The following is a 23276-nucleotide window of genomic DNA, read 5'->3' as shown; positions in this document are numbered from 1 at the left end:
TTTGTCTGAGGCATAGATGCTGTGAAAGAATGAAAAACAAATCAAAATGATTTCAAAAAGGGAGAAGGAGCTAAGGCGATTACAAGCCAAGGAAGTAAAAGATGCAAAAGGAAAGAAATATTAAGTGAAGATGAGGAGAGGATTCTGTTCCACAAGGTTGCAGCTAAGGCTCCCTCCCTCTTTTGGAGATCATGAAGGGCCTGGACATTTCTGAGTTTTTCTCCAACTGAAGGGCTTCTCAAAAAAAGGATGAGGTGATGCAAAAGGTGAAGATAGTAAAAAAAGAAAGAAGTTAAAAGCACAGTGTTTTCCTAATGTCCCTTGAGCTCAAGTCTTCCATGAACCACTGCCCCTTTCTGATCACAATGTAAACTTATTTCTTCTCAGGAATGAAGACTGGAAGAAAAACAAGAAAATTAAAATACATTAATAATAATTTTAAAACAGTTTATCAGAGTGGAAGAATTATTGGTTAATCATTTTTATTTTTAATTTTTCTATGGCTTTATTAATATGCTTTAAATTGAAGGGAAATTGACATACAGAGGGATACATGTAGATGGAACCAAATTTATCGTTGAATGGATCTACTTTAAATTTGGTTCAATTAAGTGGATTTGTAATTAATGAGTTTTAAGATAGGTATATATGATATAAAGTGTACATAACACAAGGTATATATAACACAAGATTATATATGTATAACCTCACTGAGTTTACAAATAGACTTCCAACTTATCTATATACTGCATTAAAAAAACCTAAAATTTGGAATGCTACATGAAATATGTCTTCTTTAAGAAAAAAATCTCATTTCACTGCTCTTATGCCTGAGTTAGAGCAGATAGACTATTTAGGACATTATAACCCTAGGGTACTTATCATCAAAGTCGTACACACAGAGTAACCCATATATAACTGTGGTTTCCAAGGTAGGCAGATAAGAACAAATATAGACAAACTGAAAATATATAATTAAGTGTACAGTCTTAAGACAAGAGTTTACGCTGGAAGCAAGGTTGTAAGACAGTCATTAAGTGAACGTCTCAGAATCAGATATGTTATGTCTTGGGTACAAGGAACAGAAATCTGAAGAGAAGATGGGACCAAGTCAAGGGCTGGCATGACGGGAGGCATTCCCAGAGGACTATTCTGTTTTAATTTGCAAATTTAGTGATATTCAGCCAGGCATGGGCTCAGCACCAAAGAGAAGCAAACAAGGGAGATATGCTGGGCCTTAAGAAGCTCTTTTAGAGGAGAATTGATCAATTATCATTTCTTGAGAAACTTCTATGCGCCAGATAGTGGGCACTTTACAATGTATTACCCCATTTTATTCTGATAGAAACAATCAGGGGCATGTCAGCAAATTTAAATGACTATTGTGAGAGAGATCATTAGTGCTCACTCACATCCAGCTCCCATCTCCTTCCTGGTGCCCAGGAAGACTACAGTCCCCAGGTGCCTTGCAGTCAGAAGAGCCATATGACCAGTTCTAGCCAATGAAATGTGAGTGGAAGCGAAAAGAGCCACTTTCTGCACAAGGTAGTATGAGCTTGTATGACACCTCCACACCCTTTTTTTCTCTTCTGAACAAATTCGGAGGCCACAGATGAAGATGGGAGAGACACAGGATGGAAACAACCTGCATCCTTGAGTCATTGTTTGGAAGAGCTGTCTGACTCTCAAGGGCTGCCTAATCCACATTAGACCTAGTATGAATAAGAAATAAATCTTTCTTGCTCTAAATAACTGAGGCTTCAGGATTTATTTACTTCTACAGAAAAGTAGAGTCTGTCCTTACTGATATATAGAATATACAGTGGGCAAAGGGTTGAGGTAGATATTGTAATCTATACTTGCCTGACTCCAAAGACCAAGCTCTTTCCACTCTATCATACTGCCTCTAATAAGCAATGTAAACCACTGCTGATGGTGGTGACTAAGACTGTATATTCTATGAACTCAGAATAAAGTAGATCTCATCTTTAACTCAGAGTCCTGATTGTAAGGAGGTGGGCTTTGACTTGGATCTTGAAATAAATGGTGAAGGAGGTAGGGGACTATCAATAAAAACAAAGGGAAGCTGTGTGAAACCAGGCCTTTGAGGTGGGCATAAGAATGGTCCATTTGAGAGGAGATAGATACATTAGGAAACTACAGAATAAGATTAGAGTGGAAGAGGAGAGATTTTCTTGGGAATGTCAATGTCAGCTTGAGGAACTTTAAGACAGGAAAATGATGGAGAAAGCACTGGACTGAGAGTCAAGTTTTTCATGCTGTTATCAGTCGCTTCATCTCTGTTAAACATGAGCACCTTCTTTTGTTACATGTGAGGTATATCCTGAATAATCTCTAAGTTCCTTTCCAGTTCTCTGTTTCTTCACGTCTACATCTCAAAGTTCCTTTGTGCGGATTCATTAGTTGTTCTATTTAGGGGAAATTAGAACCAATGACACTTGATAACCATCAGCTTTCTAATGAAGTGGCTAATAATCATCTGGAGTTAGATATGTTCCCTTATTAGACCAGAATATATAAATATTATTACACTGATTTTGCCACAAGGTGTAATGTCAGAGGAATGATTCTTCTACTGTGGGGATAGATATCGACACATCTACAGGCTAAATTAAATAACTATTTTTTTTCCATCATAAGGAGGAGCTGCTGTCATTGTCTTTTATTGGGCAAATTTCCAATAACTTGACCACCGAGTCTTCTGTCTTTTAGTCCTTATTCCATCTCTCTCCAAAGTATTTCCCTCTTCAGAAACCCCTCAGTTCAGAGGCAGTGGGAAAGGTAGCATATATGACTGCATGTGAGCATAGGCAAACATTGACTGTCCTATAAATGCTAGCAATCTGTTGAACACTAAAGATTATATAAATCTTAGCAGCTTTACTGATGCTTCATACACAAGCAGCTGTTGTTTCTTGGTTGCCTGATTAAATATGCTGCAAAATTTCTCCCAAGAAAATCTCACCAAAGTTGATTCCAGCAAATCCTTCTTAACATCTCTGCTAGCAACTTCAGTTTTTAAGCAATTCAAAGAAAAGACCCAATCAATAGCAATTCTTTCAAGGGGGCTGCTCTTTTTCCTTTCAAGACAAGGCATTTATAACACCAGACTAAGTGTCCTAGTCTTGGCTCTGCCATTAACCAACAGTTGCTCAACATTTCTGAGATGAAGTTTTGACTATTTCAAAGAGAAACAATATATGACTATTTCAAAACGACATTATGTGGATTGAAATGGTTTTTTGACAATATGTCTCTCTCTATATATATCTGTATCTGTTTCTATATCACATATATATATATATATATATATATACACACATACATATCTGTGTGTGTACATATATATCAATAAGTGGAAAAATTATGGGCTATGTATTTAGAGACAAAGTCAGAAATAGATCTCTAGCCAAGCCTAAAGCTATCAAAATTAACATTACGTTCATGAAATACATGAAATTAACCATCTGTAAAACATTCACTTGGGAAATAAATTTAAAAATCTACCTAAAATATGATTTGAAAATTGTTGTTCACAAGAGTTGGGTTCTGCCTCAGCCTATGCAAGAGTTTCTGGAGCTTCCTAGTTGCCCAGTCTTTAATCCACCCTCACATCTCAACTGAAAGGTCACTTCCTCCAAGATTTGCCTAACATTCCTCAATCTGGATCATATGCCTTTTATCTATGTTTCTATGATCCCCAATAGTTACCATCATCATGTTTGTGTGATTTTCCATTAAATTTTAAGAAATGAACCATTCTGTCTTGCTCATTGTACCCTATGTATCAAGCATTGCACAGTGCTTGATACATACATAGTATGTTCTCAATTTGAAAAATAAGTTGTTGAATGACATTGAAAATTTACATGTAAAATGTATTATAATCTTAGAAATTGTACACATAAATTATGATGTCACATTATAAACGACAGACTTTTAGTGAATGAACCATAGTTTCTCTCCTGCCACAAGACTTTTATATATTTGATTCCCTAAGCCCAGAATTCTTTCCCCAGTGAATTCATGAGCGGCTACTACTTCCCATTCCAACATCTGGTAATGTAGCACCTCCTCAGACAACATTCCTTGGCCACTCACAAATCCAGATCCTCCCGTTGCATGCTCCTGTATGTCTACTAACCTCTCTCACAGCACTTAAAACCTTCATACTTTTATGTATCATTGTATATATTTTCTTAATGTATTTTCCCAATGATGGCAGGGGCCCTGAATGGTCTTGCTAATCACTCTGTCCTCAGGGTCTAGCAGAATGTCTGGCTTACCAAAATAATTCAATAGTGATTTGCTGAGTTAATGACTAGTGACTAACTTTTTATAAATAAAATAAGAGATTCAAAGAATAAGAAATTGCCAACAATACTTGAACATTGTTCATGGAAAGGATATATTTCATTTATAGGTAATGACTACCTATTTAGAAATGTAAAAGGAAATTCACTAGACTTTTAAAATTGGTGGGAATGATCCATTAAGAGTACACTTTTTTGTTATTGTTTGCTCTAGTTTCCTGGTCACTCAGAGACCTGATTTGGAATTTGGTTTCCTTGATTAACATACACAGGAAGCAAGAATATCCTGTGCAGATATCCAGAGCTGAGTCATCTGCCAGAAACATTCTTGACTATATATTAATCGATTTATAAATCAGTTCCTTGAGTTTGGTTACTGTGAAATGATAACCATGAGGCTGGCCATATTTATTGGCATATCCACTCATTCACACATTCATTCATTCTTCCTGGTATTTCTTGAATGCCTACTAGGTGCCAGCACTATGCCAAGTATTACTTTGATGTGCTAACAGTGTGTAAAGGTTTAGTATCCGGCCTGGGTTGATACAGAATTGGGAACTCAGTGTTTGTCTTCTTGCTGTACTGTTTCCTTGGAAACTACAGAGTTAAGATAAATGTGGAATGTTGAGTCTGCCTCATCTGTTGTGTGGAACTACATCTGGATTAGAGCAGCTGGAATTGGGCACACAGGCCTCAGGCCTATGTAAATAGAGATATAAAAAATTGCTAGAAAATTAAGGAGTTTCTCTGAGTCAAAATGACCCACACACTTATTGACTCTTAAGGGAGACAGCTATGCTCACTCTCTGTGGGTGTGGGGACTAAAGAATCTGTGAATTTAGAGATCTGCAGGCTTCCCTTGAGATGAAGATGGCATAGCTGCTGAACCTCCTTTCATCTAAAACGAAATAAACTAGGATTAGATTGAAGCCAATTTGTGTCTCATGAGACTGATTGCCTTTCCAAGCATGTAACAATGCGGTGGTGGTACAAAATCTAGGACCCATCCTCCAAAGCCAGAACTACACCTTCACCCGAAGCAACTTCCTGTAAGATCTCACTTCACACCCTGCTGGCCTTTCCCTTTTGCTCTGTCCACTCAATGACATCTGATGATCTCAGTGGCTTATGGTGATCAGTATCACAGTAGGAGAGAGACCCACATTCATATCTCAGCCACACTACTTCCTGACTCTGTGGGCTTGACAAGTGATTTAACTTCTTACATCAGTTTTTTCTTCCTTCTGAAAAATGAGTCCACACTGGTGGAACAGTAGAGCAAACTTGTAAAAATGCAATCTTTGCAGTCAAATTGCATAAATTGAACTATCATCAATAAATAAATGGTTGTGTGTCCATAGCCAAGTAACCAAACCTCTCTGGGCCTTGGATTCCTTAACTACAAACTGGAGAGAACAGTTGCACATATATTATAGAATTGCTCTGAGGATTTAAAAAGTTAGTGTGCATATATATATATATATTACTTAGTACAATGCCCAGCACATAGCAATCCCTCAATACATGCCAACTATTATCTATAATTATAATTATATTCAAATTACAACTTCATGCTTTTCTTCCAGTATTTCTACTTCATCAAAAGCAATGGAATAATAGGTCATCAGCCTGGGAAAATTAAATAGTAAGAGAAGGGCTACAAGTGCTTAATATGCATGAGAGAAAACAAAACACAAAACACAACTAATCCAGAGTGGTTACTTTTCTTCTCTTAGACTGGAGAAACAATGGAATTATGGTCAAATCAAACAGCATAATTCACACTCAGCAAATTAATTGAAGAAGAGCAAGAAAACCAGGGCACATACAAAGTCACCATGGTGATCCAAAATGTATCATCTCAATTGGCTCAATCTATTTAATATTTATTCCTGCTTGTTTCACCAAGGATTTATACAAATGGATAATGCTCTTCCTTTCTCTGGGGGTCTCAGTTTTCTATAAAATGAGTGGGTCAGATGACATGACATCTATGGCAATCTATGTAGTTCTAAGTTCCTATTACCCACTCAAGCTAAGGAAAATTAAGCTAAGACCTCTCTAGTGTGTAGTCCAGCTGGACAAAAATTTATATATATATATTTTTCTTCTTAGCCAAAAAAAGAAAAAACTGTGTAACTTAACTTCCCCTTTAATTAATCATCCTAGAGTTTTTTTTAAAAAAGATTTGTCTTTCTTATATTCCTTATCTGCTTATTTTAAATTTTGTGAAGAGTTTCCATTTGCCTATGTGGAAGCTGAATATCGACCCTCTCTCCCAGAATCTAGAGTCATGTTTGTCTCCCACACAGTCCAATTCTGAAATGTTTTCGTGACATTTTCATTGGTTCAATAAATTACTCTGCAATATATACTTGCCTGTCCTTTCTTTCCCCCAAGGAGAAATAAATAAATAAGTAAATATAAATGAATCTGGTCTCAGCTGTGGAGACTGTCCCATTCGCCTCCCACTCCCACTCACCCACCTCACCTGGCAGCTGTTCATAGTGCTCATTTCAATTAAAGCAGAAATCACTTTTCATCAGGGATGCTGGTTGGCTTTGTCTGATCTATCTTGTGGCAAAGTTTCCTCAAGTTCCACAGATGTACTGTAGATGATTCAAACTCCTTTGTCATTTATTATGTTCATACAAGAGTTTAACATGAGTGGGCTGGTTTAGAAATAATTGCCTTTCTACAGCTGGGAAGGAGTCCTTCAGCTACAGCTCTCTGGGGCTGGAGAATGCTATAGGAATGTTCTTTGCCAACCCAGTCAGTGCGTGACTGCTCACAGACAACTAAAACCACAGGCTGGGAACGCTCATGTACAATAGGGCTCTGTACAGAAATTCATGATCATCACAGCCTGTTGGGGATGGATTCAGAGTTGGGAAACTTACATGATGCCAAGTGTGCACTGCCAAACCTTCATGGAAATCAGAAGTTATAATGTTGCATTATACTCTGGGCTTTGGAATTTGAATGACCTCAGTTGAAGTGTGTCCTTTACAAGTTATGTACTTAATGTCTGAAACCCAGCCTTCACATCTGAAAAAAAGGGAAAAAATTGAATGTACTTGATTGGATTTTTATGAAAATTAACCAAGCTAATTCATAAATAGTGCTTAATACTGTGTTTGGTACCTCGTATTGGCACAATGAATACTTCTTAGCATTCTTGTTATTAAGTCTACAACATGGGTGTGATTCCTGTTGACTCACTCAATTTCATGTGGTGAAGCACATCCCAAAGTTCTAGGCTACAACTTCCAAACATATGCTTTTGAGTATATAACAAATGTGCCAACAGTGTCAAAAATAAGAACATGCTCCTCCCTACTTCTACGGAGACATCTGAGATTGCATATTAATGTCTGAGAATGGTTTATGGCATCATTTTAATATGCTTTATAGTCATGCAAAGGACAATGCATGGCATTATGTCTGTGTAAAAACGGATGGAGATGACATTTTTAAAAAATGGCTCCAGATATGATGGGAAGAAATCTTCAAGTGGTAATTAGTCAGGTAACACTCTTCAAATGACAACATAATCTGGTGGCGGTGGGGGTGGGGGGGGGTGGGGGGCAGGTAACTGTTCTCTTCCAACCATACTGCTAGAGGTGCTTCTGATCAAAAGCTACCTAGAAAGAGGTTCAAGATAATTTGTTAATCATCATAGAGGGAAATAGCAAACATTTGATAAGCTATCAGAGCTACCAGAATATATAGTTTTAGGTATAATAAAACAACTAATATATAGTGTATGTGAAGAGATCTAGTGCTTTTATGATTGTGCTTTTATGATTTTCAAGGTGTTGATAAACTTGGACATCTATGAAAATGTCAAAGCCTATGTGGGACATCTCCAGCATGCATTGGCTGAAGAAGGCTAGTAGATCCCATCCTCCAAGTGTGAATTTATACATGGATAGAAGTAGAACAATGATATAGAATCAGGGACCCATACATTTCAGTCTTAAACATTGTTTTACTAAGGCACAGAATGATCTGTTGTGTACCTTTATATTCAAGATGCTGAACTTGGTACTTTATATATGTTCATTTCATTTGATGGTAATCTTAGCTCTAACATGTTGTTATCCCCATGTTAAGGACGAAAGAAAGTGATGCTCAGAAAAGGGAAACAACTAGCCCATGATCTCATAGTTAAAATGCCAGAGCTGTATTTTAAATTCATTAATACAAACCTGATCTCCTCTTTCCTAAATTAAAAGAAGGGTAGGAGTTGAGTAATGTGATCCAAAGGATACTAATATCCTACCATGCAGAGCTCCTCCTGGAAGTAGGAACCTCTTCCAACATCATAACAATTGCAAAATATGAGCAGTCTTTTTTCAATCATACCTTTATTTAATGAGTGCCTACTATTGGTCTAGCATTGTTCTAGGCCTAAAGAATACAGAAAGAAAAACAGAAAGGGCAGTGGGGGTGGGGGACAAAATGATCTCTTTTTTTTTTTTTTTTTTTTTTGGTGAAGGAAAGTTCAGCATTTATTGCAGGCACCAAGCAAGGAGTCCAGGGGAGCTAGTGCTCAGAAAGCCTGAACTCCCTGATGGGCTTCAGCAAAGCATTTTTAAAGGCCAGGTGAGGAAGGGAGCATCCCAGGGTATGTGATCAGCTAGTGCACAATTCTCTGATTGGTTGATGGTGAGGTAACAGGGCGGTGTCACAGGGGTTAACATTATCAGTCCTTAGGCGCCAGTAGGTCTGAGGGCTATGTGCTCATGGTCATCAAGTAGTTAATTTCTTCCATTTAATGGTGGTTCTAGCATCTGTAAAACAACTCAGGAAATGTGCATCAAATACTATTATCTGGGTACTTCAGAGAGGAACTACAGCAGAGGACATGGGGGAGGGGTCTGTCCCTGAAAGGCCCCTTAGGGTCCTGCTCGGTTTCAGGATCATGAAATAAGATGTGCCTTGTCAGCTGTATGGCCAGTACCTGGAAAACAGTAAATGCTCAGTAAGCCATGTGACTCTTGTTGTTATTGGTACAAGAGTTACGTTGCAGTCAAACTTCATTGTTACAGTTCGTGTAGAGGGAGCTAATCAGGGATGCTCTATAAGGAGGAGCACCATTGCCTTGATGGGTAAGACTCCTGGGGGCAGTAGCTTGAACCTGCAGCCACTCCTTTTGCTAATTAGCATCAGACACCCTGCTGAGAAACCTCCTTCTGTAAAACCTTTGCTGTAATAATAGTGGAACACGCCTCTACTGCCTGCAGGATCTGAGCCTCGTGGGTCATTTGGGTGCAGAGAATCAGCCTTGATTTCCAAGACAATGCAGAGCTTCAGATAGGGGGTTTGGGACACAACTCCCTTTACCTTTCTCTTATCTTTGAGTATCCCAGGTCTTCTCAGGTCTTCTTAGTTCTCTATTTTTTTTTTTAACATCTTTATTGGAGTATAATTGCTTTACATGGTTGTGTTAGTTGCTGCTGTATAACAAAGTGATTCAGCTATACGTATATATATCTCTCTATATCCCTTCCCTCTTGCGTGTCCCTTCCACCCTCCCTATCCCACCCTTCTAGGTGGTCACAAAGCACCAAGCTGATCTCCCTGTGCTATGCGGCTGCTTCCCACTAGCTATCTATTTTACATTTGGTAGAGTAGATATGTCCATGCCACTCTCTCACTTCGTCTCAGCTTACCTTTCCCTCTCCCCATGTCCTCAAGTCCATTCTCTACATCTGCATGTTTATTCCTGTCCTGCCCCTAGGCTCTTCAGAACCTTTTTTTTTTTTTAGATTCCATACATATGTTTTAGCATATGGTATTTGTTTTTCTCTTTCTGACTTACTTCACTCTGTATGACTCTCTAGATCCATCCCCCTCACTACAAATAACTCAACTCAATTTTGTTTCTTTTTATGGCTGAGCAATATTCCATTGTATATATGTGCCACTTCTTCTTTATCCATTCAACTGTTGGACACAGGTTGCTTCCATGTCTTGGATATTGTAAATAGTGCTGCAATGAACATTGTGGTACATGACTATTTTTGAATTATGGTTTTCTCAGGGTATATGCTCTGTAGTGGGATTGCTGGGTCATATGGTAGTTCTATTTTTAGTTTTTTAAGGAACCTCCATACTGTTCTCCATAGTGGTTGTATCAATTTACATTCCCAGCAACAGTGCAAGAGGGTTCCGTTTTCTCCACACCCTCTCCAGCATTTATTGTTTGTAGATTTTTTGGTGATGGCCATTCTGACTGGTGTGAGGTGACACCTCATTGTAGTTTTGATTTGCATTTCTCTAATGATGAGTGATGTTGAGCATCCTTTCATGTGTTTCTTGGCAATCTGTATATCTTCTTTGGAGAAATGTCTATTTAGGTCTTCTGCCCATTTTTGGATTGGGTTGTTTGTTTTTTTGATATTGAGCTGTATGAGCTGCTTGTATATTTTGGAGATTAATCCTTTGTCAGTTGCTTCGTTTGCAAATATTTTCTCCCATTCTGAGGGTTGTCTTTTCATCTTCTTTATGGTGTCTTTTGTTGTGAAAAAGCTTTTAAGTTTCATTAGGTCCCATTTGTTTACTTTTGTTTTTATTTCCATTTCTCTAGGAGGTGTGTCAAAAAGGATCTTGCTGTGATTTATGTCATAGAGTGTTCTGCCTATGTTTTCCTTTAAGAGTTTTATAGTGTCTGGCCTTACATTTAGGTCTTCAATCCATTTTGAGTTTATTTCTGTGTATGGTGTTTGGAAGTGTTCTAATTTCATTCTTTTACATGTAGCTGTCCAGTTTTCCCAGCACCACTTATTGAAGAGGCTGTCCTTTCTCCATTGTATATTCTTGCCTCCTTTATCAAAGATAAAGTGACCATATGTACATGGCTTTATCTCTGGGCTTCCTATCCTGTTCCATTGATCTATATTTCTGTTTTTTGTGCCAGTACCAACTCTCTTGATTACTGTAGCTTTGTAGTATAGTCTGAAGCCAGGGAGCCTGATTCCTCCAGCTCCATTTTTCTTTCTCAAGATTGCTTTGGGTATTCGGGGTCTTTTGTGTTTCCATAAAAATTGTGAAATTTTTAGTTCTAGTTCTGTGAAAAATGCCATTGGTAGTTTGATAGGGATTGTGTTGAATCTGTAGATTGTTTTGAGTAATATAGTCATTTTCACAATGTTGATTCTTCCAATCCAAGAACATGATATACCTGTACATCTGTTTGTATCATATTTGATTTCTTTCATCAGTGTCTTAACAGATTTCTGCCTACAGGTCTTTTGTCTCCTTAGGTAGGTTTATTCCTAGGTATTTTATTCTTTTTGTTGCAGTGGTAAATGGGAGTGTTTCCTTAATATCTCCTTCAGATTTATCATATTACTGTATAGGAATGCAAGAGATTTCTGTGCATTAATTTTGTATCCTGCTACTTTACCAAATTCATTGATTAGCTCTAGTAGTTTTCTGGTAGCATCTTTAGGATTCTCTATGTATTGTATCATGTCATCTGCAAAAAGTGACAGTTTTACTTCTTCTTTTCTGATTTGGATTCCTTTTATTTCTTTTTCTTCTCTGATTGCTGTGGGTAACACTTCCAAAACTATGTTGAATAATAGTGGTGAGAGTGGGCAACCTTGTCTTGTTCCTGATCTTAGTGGAAATTGTTTCAATTTTTCACCATTGAGAATGATGTTGGCTGTGGGTTTGTCATATATGGCCTTTATTATGTTGAGGTAAGTTCCCTCTATGCCTACTTTCTGGAGGGTTTCTATCATAAATAGGTGTTGAACTTTGTTGAAAGCTTTTTCTGCATCTATTGAGATGATCATATTGTTTTTCTCCTTCAGTTTGTTAATATGGTGTATCACATTTATTGATTTGAGTAATTTGAAGGATCCTTTCATTCCTGGGATAAACCCCAGTTGATCATGGTGTATGATCCTTTTAATGTGCTGCTGGATTCTGTTTGCTAGTATTTTGTTGAGGATTTGGGCATCTATATTCATCTGTGATATTGGCCTGTAATTTTCTTTTTTTGTAACATCTTTGGTTTGGGTATCAGGGTGATGGTGGCCTCATGGAAAGAGTTTGGGAATGTTCCTCCCTCTGCAATATTTTGGAAGAGTTTGAGAAGGATAGCTGTTAGCTCTTCTCAAAATGTTTCATAGAATTCACCTGTGAAGCCATCTTGTCCTGGGCTTTTGTTTGTTGGAAGATTTTTAATCACAGTTTCAATTTCAGTGCTTGTGATTGTTCTGTTTAAATTTTCTATTTCTTCCTGGTTCTGTCTCAGAAGGTTGTGTTTCTCTAAGAATTTGTCCATTTCTTCCAGGCTGTGCATTTTATTGGCGTATAGTTGCTTGTTGTAATCTCTCATGATCCTTTGTATTTCTGCAGTGCCAGTTGTTACTTCTCCTTTTTCATTTCTAATTCTGTTGATTTGAGTCTTGATGTTTTTTTCTTAATAAGTCTGGCTAATTGTTTATCAATTTTATCTTCTCAACAAACCAGCTTTTAGTTTTATTGATCTTTGCTATCATTTCCTTCATTTCTTCTTCATTTATTTCTGATCTGATCTTTATTATTACTTTCCTTCTGCTAACTTTAGGGGGTTTTTTTTGTTCTTCTTTCTCTAATTGCTTTAGGTGTAAGGTTTGGTTGTTTATTTGAGATTTTTCATGTTTCCTGAGGTAGGATTGCATTGCTGTTAACTTCCCTCTTAGAACTACTTTTGCTGCATCCCATAGGTTTTGAGCCATCGTGTTTTCATTGTCGTTTGTTTCTAGGAATTTTTTGATTTCCTCTTAAATTTCTTCAGTGATCTCTTGGTTATTTGGTAGTGTATTGTTTAGCCTCCATATGTTTGTATTTTTTACAGTATTTTTCTTGTAATTGATACCTAGTCTCATACCCTTGTGGTCAGAAAAGATACTTGATACGATTTCAATTTTCTTAAATTTACCAGAGCTTGATTTGTGACCCAAGGAATGATCTATCCTGGAGAATGTTCCATGAGCACTTGAGAAGAAAGTTTACTCTGTTGTTTTTGAATGGAATGTTCTATAAATATCAATTAAGTCCATCTTGTTTAATGTGTCATTTAAAGCTTGTGTTTCCTTATTTATTTTCATTTTAGTTGAGCTGTCCATTGGTGAAAGTGGGGTGTTAAAGTCCCCTACTATTATTGTGTTACTGTAGATTTCCCCTTTTATGTCTGTTAGCTTTTGTCTATGTATTGAGGTGCTCCTATGTTGGGTGCATAATTATTTACAATTGTTATGTCTTCTTCTTGGATTGATTCCTTGATCATTATGTAGTGTCCTTGTCTCTTGTAATAGTCTTTATTTTAAACTCTATTTTGTCTGTTATGAGAATTGCTACCCAGCTTTCTTTTGATTTCCATTTGCGTGGGATATCTTTTTCCATCCCCTCACTTTCAGTCTGTATGTGTCCCTAGGTGTAAAGTGGCTCTCTTATAGACAGCACATACACGGGTCTTGTTTTTGTATCCATTCAGCCAGTCTATGTCTTTTAGTTGGAGCGTTTAATACATTTACATTTAAGGTAATTATCAATATGTATGTTCCTATCACCATTTTCTTAATTGTTTTGGGTTTGTTTTTGTAGGTCTTTTTCTTCTCTTGTGTTTCCTGCCTAGAGAAGTTCCTCTAGCATTTGTTGTAAAGCTGGTTTTGTGGTGCTGAATTCTCCTAGCTTTTGCTTGTCTGTAAAGGTTGTAATTTCTCTGTCGAATCTGAATGAGATCCTTGCTGGGTAGAGTAATCTTGGTTGTTGGTTTTTCCCTTTCATCACTTTAAATATGTCCTGCTACTCCCTTCTGGCTTGCAGAGTTTCTGCTAAAAGATCAGCTATTAACCTTATGGGGATTCCCTTGTATTTTATTTGTTGCCTTTCCCTTGCTGCTTTTAACACTTTTTCTCTGTATTTAATTTGGGATAGTTTGATTAATATGTGTCTTTGAATGTTTCTCCTTGGATTTATCCTGTATGGGACTCTCTGAGTTTCCTGGACTTGACTGACTATTTCCTTTCCCATATTAGGGAAGTTTTCAACTATAAACTCTTGAAATATTTTCTCAAACCCTTTCTTTTTCTTCTCCTCTTCTGGGTCCCCTATAATTCAAATTTTGGTGTGTTTAATTTTGTCCCCGAGGTTTCTGAGACTGTCCTCAATTGTTTTCATTCTTTTTACTTTATTCTGCTCTGCAGTAGTTAATTTCACTATTTTATCTTCCAGGTCATTTATCCATTCTTCTGCCTTAGTTATTCTGCTATTGAGTCCTTCTAGAGAATTTTTAATTTCATTTATTGTGTTGTTCATCATTGTTTGTTTGCTCTTTAATTCTTCTAGGTCCTTGTTAAACGTTTTTGTATTTTCTCCATTCTATTTCCAAGATTTTGGATCATCTTTACTATCATTACTCTGAATTCTTTTTCAGGTAGATTGCCTATTTCTTCCTCGTTTGTTTGGTCTGGCGGGTTTTTACCTTGCTCCTTCATCTGCTCTGTGTTTCTCTGTCTTCCCATTTTGCTTAACTTACTGTGTTTGGGGTCTCCTTTTCGCAGGCTGCAGGTTCATAGTTCCCATTGTTTTTGGTGTCTGCCCCCAGTGGGTAAGGTTGGTTCGGTGTGTTGTGTAGAATTCCTGGTGGAGGGGACTGGTGCCTGTGTTCTGGTGGATGAGGCTGGATCTTGTCTTTCTGGTGGGCAGGGCTGCATCTGGCATTGTGTTTTGGGGTATCTGTGAACTTAGTATGATTTTAGACAGCCTCTCTGCTAATGGGTTGGGTTGTGTTCCTGTCTTGCTAGTTGTTTGGTATGGGGTGTCCAGCACTGGAGCTTGCTGGTTGTTCAGTGGAGCTGGATCTTAGCTTTGAGATAGAGATCTCTGGGAGAAATCTCGCTGATTGATATTACTTGGGTGCAGGAGGTCTCTGGTGGCCCAATATCCTGAACTCGGCTCTCCCACCTCAAAGGCTCAGGCCTGACACCCAGCCAGAGCACCAAGACCCTGTCAGCCACATGGCTCAGAATAAAAGGGAGAAAAAAAAGAAAGAAAAATAAAATGAAATAAAGTTATTAAAATAAAAAATTTAAAAAATATTATTAAAATAAAAAAATAAAAATGTAATAATAAAAAGAGAGCAACCAAACCAATAAACAAATCCACCACTGATAACAAGCACTAAAAACTAAACTCAGATAACCATATAAATCAGAAACTAGTCAGTCACACACAGAAAACCCCAAGTCTACAGTTGCTCCCAAAGTCCACCACCTCTATTTTTGTATGATTGTTGTCTATTCAGGTATTCCAGAGATGTGCAGGGCACATCAAGTTGATTGTGGTGACTTAATCCGCTGCTCCTAAGGCTGCTGGGAGAGGTTTCCCTTTCTCTTCTTTGTTCGCACAGCTCCTGGGGTTCAGCTTTGGATTTGGCCCCACCACTGCATGTAGGTCACCCTCTGGTATCTGTTCTTTGCCCAGACAGGAGAGGGTTAAAGGAGCGGCTGATTCAGGGACTCTGGCTCACTCAGGCCTGGGGGAGGGAGGGGTACAGAATGCTGGGAGAGCCTGTGGTGGCAGAGGCCAGCATGACATTGCAACAGCCTGAGGCACACTGTGTGTTCTCCCAGGGAAGTTGTCCCTGGATCACGGGACCCTGGCAGTGGCGGGCTGCACAGGCTCCCGGGAGGGGCGGTGTGGAGAGTGACCTGTGCTTGCACACAAGATTCTTGGTGGCGGCAGCAGCAGCCTTAGTGTTTCATGCCCGTCTCTGGTGTCCACGCTGATAGCTGTAGCTCACGCCCGTCTCTGGAGCTCGTTTATGTGGTGATCTGAATCCCCTCTCCTTGCACACCCCAAAACAATGGTCTCTTGCCTCTTAGGCAGTTCCAGACTTTTTCCCAGACTCCCTTCTGGCTAGCTGTGGTGCACTAGCTCCCTTCAGGCTGTGTTCATGCAGCCAACCCCAATCATCTCCCTGGGATACGAACTCCAAAACCCAAGCCTCAGCTCCCAGGCCCCACCCGCCCTGGTGGGTGAGCAGACAAGCCTCTCAGGCTGGTGAGTGCTGGTCGGCAGAGGTCCCCTGTGTGGGAATCTCCCTGCTTTGCCCCCTGCACCCCTGTTGCTGTGGTCTCCTCTGTGGCTCTGAAGCTTCCCCCTGCCCACCCCCTGTGTCCGCCAGTGAAGGGGCTTCCTAGTGTGTAGAAACATTTCCTCCTTCACAGCTCCCTCCCAGAGGTGCAGGTCCTGTCCCTATTCTTTTGTCTCTGTTTTTTCTTTTTTCTTTTGCCTTACCCAGGTATGTGGGGATTTTCTTGCCTTTTGGGAAGTCTGAGGTCTTCTGCCAGCATTCAGTAGGTGTTTTGTAGGAGTTGTTCCACATGTAGATGTATTTCTGATGTATTTGTGGGGAAGAAGGTGATCTCCACGTCTTACTCCTCCACCATCTTGAAGGACCTCCCCAAACAATCTTTCTTTAAGAAGCTTAAAATCAACAAATCCATCTAAAGAGCAGCTTCAGAACTCTGTCATTTCAAACCAGTGTTTGATCCAACAATAAATCTTCTGGCTTACGCTCCATTTGGAAGTAGATCTTCCAAAGCATACACTGGTAAGCGCACAACCTGACCAATCCTCCCTAAAGCATAACTGGATGTTATTATGTTGGAAATATTCTATCAGGGGTTTACAGAATGGGAATGACAGTAATACATTTCATGTAATCTTATTATTGAATAAAAGAGTTGGTTGTTTGAAAAACAGTCATTAAATCATAAATTACCACATTTAAAACTGCCACTTTAGTTTGCTGATTAAATCATTTGAATAATAACCTACAATTCATCTATTATGAAAAAAAAAAAACCCACCTAACAGAACTGAGAGCTCTAAGATAAAAAAAAAAAATCACTACACCATGGAAACAACTATCAAAATAAGCCTGAGTATGTAGACTTAATTACTGACTCTTGTAAAGTATGTGTAGAAATAGTCTGACTTTGTAAATAAATGCTGATATCTGACAGCTATTTAGTAAAATAAAATTTTGTTGCAAAGCCTTAAATTTTATTTTATTATGTGCTATAAATATCAAATGAGTCCAGAGAACCACATGAAAATTTGTCATTTGATGATGAAATTGCTTCTGCCCTTACTAGATGGATATGAGCTGCTTGCTGTTGTTGTTGCTATTGGTGTTACCCCCACACATGGCAGGGTTCTAGGTTTCTTTTTCCAGAGCACAACACTGATCTCTTTGTTAAGACCATATTACTCCATGTATATTTATTTCCAGGGACTCCTTATTGACAGGACAAATAAGTCTGGGTTTTTTTCTCCAGGTAGGCATTCCAGACCTTCTAGGATCTCATTAAACTCCCCATTTCAGCATGATCTTCCACTCTTCCCTTCAAATGTGGCCTCTGATTTGATATATTGCTATTTGCTTACACTGCTCTCTTCACATGGGATTCTCTTCAAAACCTGCTCATCCTGAAAGGCAGTGACAGCACCAACTGATAGTTCCAATAAGCACAATTAGACATAACACCCATTGGTTCCCATAAGTGAGCCCAAATAAACACACTTTCTAAACTGAAATAAATGCAAATGCTGGTGCAGGTTGGGAGACTGATAACACTCTACGCATTATGAGGTTTACTAGCATTATGAGGTTTACTAGTATTGACTACTCAACTGCAAATAAGCAAAAGGGAACACAAGACCAAGGATACAAGCAAGGAGATGAGCTTCTCTAATGCCCTTCCTGTTCTTCAGAGATGTACACTGAAATTTAGGTCATTGATTAGCTCATTAGAATATCAAGTCTACTTGATCAGAGTAGCTCAGAGCCACAAACTCATGATGTTTGCCGTATGTGCCTGGAGGACAGATAATATCAGGAGTCAAGGGTGCACTTATTAGCATATATGAATTTTTTACTACATCAGATTTACATGCTCTTGCATTCTATTTCTAACTGCACCACTGGGCCTATCACTAGTTGGGCAGTGGCCCACCATGTAAATTAAATAGCAAGTACTTGCTCTGCAAACAACCCCAGGACAACTCACCTAGGTGGGGTAACTTCTCAGCTAACCCTTCAACTGATCACTACTTCTAAACTACTTCTAAGCTGTTTCAAGATAATGTTTCAAGGGACTTCCCTGGTGGTCCAGTTGTTAACACTCTGTCCGACCAATGCAAGGGGCATGGGTTTGATCCCTGGTCGGGGAACTAAGATCCCACATGCCGTGAAGCACAGCCAAAAAAAAAAAAAAAAAAAAAAAGATAATGTTTCAAGGTCAAGCTGAAATACCAACGATGTGGGTCATCCTCCAGATATATTCATGTTCTTTCTGCAACCAAGAGGAACCTTTCCCTCCAAACCATCAAGAACTCCTTGGGTTGTTCTCTTGGGTTCTCACATTCTATTTTCCATGAAAACCATTGGAGCGTGTGTTTCATTTTCTTTACCAGACTGGAAGCTCCTTGAGAACAAGGATTCAGGTTAGATTCACTTTTACGGTTTCCCATTTGCTTAGCGTAACATTCTTTGAATGCATGAATGGATGAAAAAATTCAGTCACATCCAGTATCATGGACATGAGTGTATCATGGCTAGAGGCTTTATTGTGCCATTTATTAAAAGAACAAAGTAGGTGAGTAAAGTGTTGTTGATTTATTTTGCTGCTTGGACAGGAGAATCCATTCTCTTTTTTCAGATGTCTGTGTCCCTGCTCATGTCTGGGTACTGACTTTTAGTCCACACCAGTATCATGAAGAGAGAAGCAAATGAGAAAGCCACAAATGCCATCAGGTACCCAAATGATAGAGATACTTATGGAGTAAATGCACTTGCTTGGCCCACTGTTAGAAGAATCATCTAAAAAGAAGCATTTCTGCATCTTAAAAAAAAGTAAAATAGGGCAAACTGGACTTTGCACCATTCTCAAATAAAACAACCTAAGAAATACAAGCATCTTCCAAAAGGGAAGGTAAAAGAGTAAGGGATGAAAGAAAATAATTGTTCCATCTATTTGTTTATAAGACTTATGCACACACTGAATAGAAAGGAAAGGAATTAGCATCTAAAACAAATAACTGGGTTCTGGGCACTGAGGGCAATTGCTTATAGCGTGAGATCCTTCTAACAACCCATGAGGTCTCGATTTCACCAGTGAGGACATCAGGAGATAGAATGTAACTCACCCAGGATCATGTAGCTTCATGTGGCAGAGCTAAGATCCAAATGTAAATCTCTCTGACTCTAAAAGCATGCACTTTCTGGTCTCTCTTGGCTGAGCAAGTATAATGCTATTTTGTAATAATTACTAGAGAATGGCATATTATAGAATGACTATTTAAGGAGAAAAGTGAAACTATTCTGAGAAACTAAAAATAGATTGATGCTGGGGAGAGGTTCCAGTGCCAGAGAGATTAATTAAAAGTAGATATTTAATAAAGTTTTCATTGAAACACAGAATGGCAGCTGAAATCAAATCCATGAGAAGGGTAAAGTGTACAGGCTCTCACTGTGTGAAGGACAGAGCTATTTCTGAAATCAAAACAGTAACATGAAGAGATTACAGTTTGACCTACTTCCTGGCATAAGAACTTGGTATTTCCAGATTGCTTCAGAACACCAATAACCTTACCACAGCTTGAAAATATTATTTAGGATCAACAGATCTGCAGGCGATGTTGAGAATGGATGCTGAGGCACTTGAAACAGATTTATCTATTACTTAAATTAAAAATGTTATTAATGTCTTATATGCAGAGATGGCCTGGAGGCCAGATGGATGCACAATCCCGTATTCTAAAGCTCACAAAGCCATTTGATTTGGGTTTTGAACTTACAGTTTTCACATTTAAAAAAAAAATTACTAAAGCCACATATAAGCCCCATTCTCTGTTATTAAAGATGACTTTTAAAGACTTCTAAAAAACTTCTAGCAGAGAACACAGATTTATTTCTAGGATGATTTGTGAAGGCAAGTAAGTGGCATGAATGGTTATTTTCCCCAGACATTTATATTCTCCTTCCGTACTAACTAGGGGAAGTTAAAATGGTTTTAGCTATTAGGGATTGAACCCTGTTTCTAAAGGCTGCAGGTCACTATTTTCTAAGAAAAATAAATTGCTTTAGGAATGAACACATACATTTTTTGATCTACAAAATGACAAACCATTCCAATGAAAAGTGAAAATGCAATTTATTGTTCAGCTATTTGGAAATATATAGATATTTGTCTAAGTATGGCTTCTTGAAATAATATTATATTTGGTTTTGTGTATATGAGTCATGGAGAGATTTGTCTGAAGTTACCACTTTTATCTGAGTTAATGATAGCTCCCCCTTTTGAAGAGACAGTGAGTGCTGAACAACTTGGGCTTTTTAGTGAGGTAGATCTAGGTTTAAATCCCTGTTTCACCATTTAATAGTGATTCTACTACAAGTAATTTATTTTAACTCTTCTGATATTTAATTTCCTAGTTTGTAAAATGAGAAATGTAAATAAAATAATGCATACAAAGTGTTTATATAATACTTGAAATATAGTAATTACTCAGTAAATGTTAGCCATTATTATATTAGGTTAAACCACATGAAATTGTCATTTTGTATGACAAATGTTCAAACATTGGCAGCTTTATATGATTTCATATAGTTCAATCTAGCATTATAAATTCCAAAAGTACTAAAAGGGAGGAGTAGAAAGTGAAGGCCTAACTTGCCCAACTGGATCAAAGGCGAGGAACTTTCCAAAAAGCAAGGAGGTGTCCAACAATACCTATAAATGTATAGCATCACCCATAAGCTCAGAAATAGTATTGACCTACTGTACAGCACAGGGAACTCTGCTCAATGTTATGTGCCAGGCTGGATGGGAGGGGAGTCCGGGGGAGAATGGATACATGTATACGTATGGCTGAGTCGCTTTGCTCTGCACCTGAAACTATCACAATGTAGTTAGTTGGCTATACTCCAATATAAAATAAAAAATTTAAAAAAAGAAATTGTATTGAGTTTTTATAAGAGGAAATGCCAAACTGCACATTCAAGAATGAAATGGAGAGTTCTTTGACAAAATCTAAATATTGAAGATGGTGAGGGAGTAATTATCCAGAGGTATATATTTTTTATTGATGATTTTTTTAAAAGTCTTAATAGGTCAAAATGAGTAAAAGGAAAACAGTAAATTCAGGATACTTTCTTCATTGAGTAAATTTTCTATGAACTTGATTCAGGATAAGCAGTTCAGTGACAACAAAGGAAGGAGAGGATTCCTTCTCCCTGTTCATATTCTTTTTCCAAATTTTTTTTCAAAGCTCTCTTGGAATATGTTTGTTTCAAATGTTTAACACCCAGAAGGAAAAGTAGTGAAAGTACTTCTAAATTTTTTATAAATTGTAGACAATACTCATCCTGGCTTTTCACGTGTTTTGAAGACATTTTAGTGGTCAGATTTTATGGTGGTACTACTGGGAAAATACCAAGGATACCCAGAAAATAGAAGAAATGTGTATTTAAATTGACCTTGATAAGGACCAAGGGTCCCCTAAAACCTTGGAATAGCCTAGAATTCCCATCACCTCTGCCTATAACCCCCAATTCTATTCTTGTCACATTTATGTTCATTCTATCCTTCAAGTAGAAATGCATGTCAATTCACAAAAATGGATGTGTCCTTGAGATTGTTGATTATAATAAAACATTCTGCCAATTGAATGTGTTTTTCTACATTTGTTTCCAAAATATAAGGTTTTCCAAGAAACATTCAATGCTAAATAGACACACTGTACCAGTCTTACATTCACACAAAAAAGAATAAATATGCATCAGAGATAAAGGAAACTGAAGTATCAATAGAACAACAATAAAGAATTGTCCGGAATAGGCTCCAGGACTCAGAACTGGTTTTCAAGTATTCATAAATTCATTCATTCCTTCCCTTCTTCATCTAAGGTGTATTGAACTTCTTGTAACTCGGCATACAATTGTGAACAAAAACATTAAAAAGTTGCGCTTTCATAAAGTTTCCTGTCTGGAGGTGGAATAGGTGACAACACTCAGTTAAATAAATAAGTGCTTCAAACTGGGATCAAGTGTTATGCAGGAAACAAACAATGTGCTACAAAAGAGAACGTTTCTTGTATGACTATGAATTCCTTCCCTAAGGCAGTAGCATTTGAGGTGAAAGATGAAGGGTGAAAGAGTTAAGTTGGAAAGTTGAAGAGTGAATGGAGTTTCAGGAAGAAGGGAAAGAATATCCAAAGGCCCTGAGGCTGGAAAGAAAATGGTTTATACTAGAATCTGAAAGGCCAGTGTGGCTGGAACACTGACAATGAAGGGGCTCTCAGAGGCGGTTGGAGAGGGGAGCAGGGTACAGACCAAGGACCATGAAGGCCATACTAAGGCATTTTATTTTATTTTTTAAATTTTATTATTTTATTTTATTTTATTTTTTTCTGATAGGCAAGATGGCTTAAATCAAGAGGTGAAAAAAATCAGATTATTCTTTGAAAACAAAGAGAATCTAGGTCAGAGACCAGTACTGTCATTCCTTCAAGAGATGGTGGTGACAAAGAACCCAAAATCTACTGGGGCCAAGGACTCAGAGACAAGATTTTCTTTTCAGTCAGTTCTTTTGTCTCTACAGGTAGGAACGCTGTGGAGGGTAGATGGGGAAGAAGGGGGTGCATTTTCCAGCCCCAAGCCTACGGACTGACTTTGCACGGATTTTGACTTCTGCTTACCAAGTTCGTGGTACCAATCGAGCATCAAGGGGCCAGAAAAAAATTTTAATATTTTTTTCTCAGCAAGTCTTAGTGTTTTTTAAAAGTCAGAAATCCCCCCCTATTTCATAAACTCAACTATCAGAATTTAGTATGTGGAGTTATCTTATGATAAAAGATGCCTTCTAG

The 23276-nt window shown here is 38.1% G+C and overlaps 1 long non-coding RNA gene across 4 annotated transcripts in view; it reads left to right on the top strand.

Annotated features, from left to right (window-relative positions):
- The window catches only part of LOC309606576, a 494104-nt gene that overhangs the window by 440045 nt on the left and 30783 nt on the right, over positions 1-23276 (top strand). The gene's annotated exons all lie outside the window — the stretch shown is intronic.

The sequence above is a fragment of the Balaenoptera borealis genome (genome assembly GCF_965194805.1).
Source record: "Balaenoptera borealis genome assembly, chromosome: 11".
NCBI classification, from domain to species: domain Eukaryota; kingdom Metazoa; phylum Chordata; class Mammalia; order Artiodactyla; family Balaenopteridae; genus Balaenoptera; species Balaenoptera borealis.
Note: the sequence above shows the minus strand (reverse complement) of the source record. Positions and strands in the feature narration are given on the sequence as shown.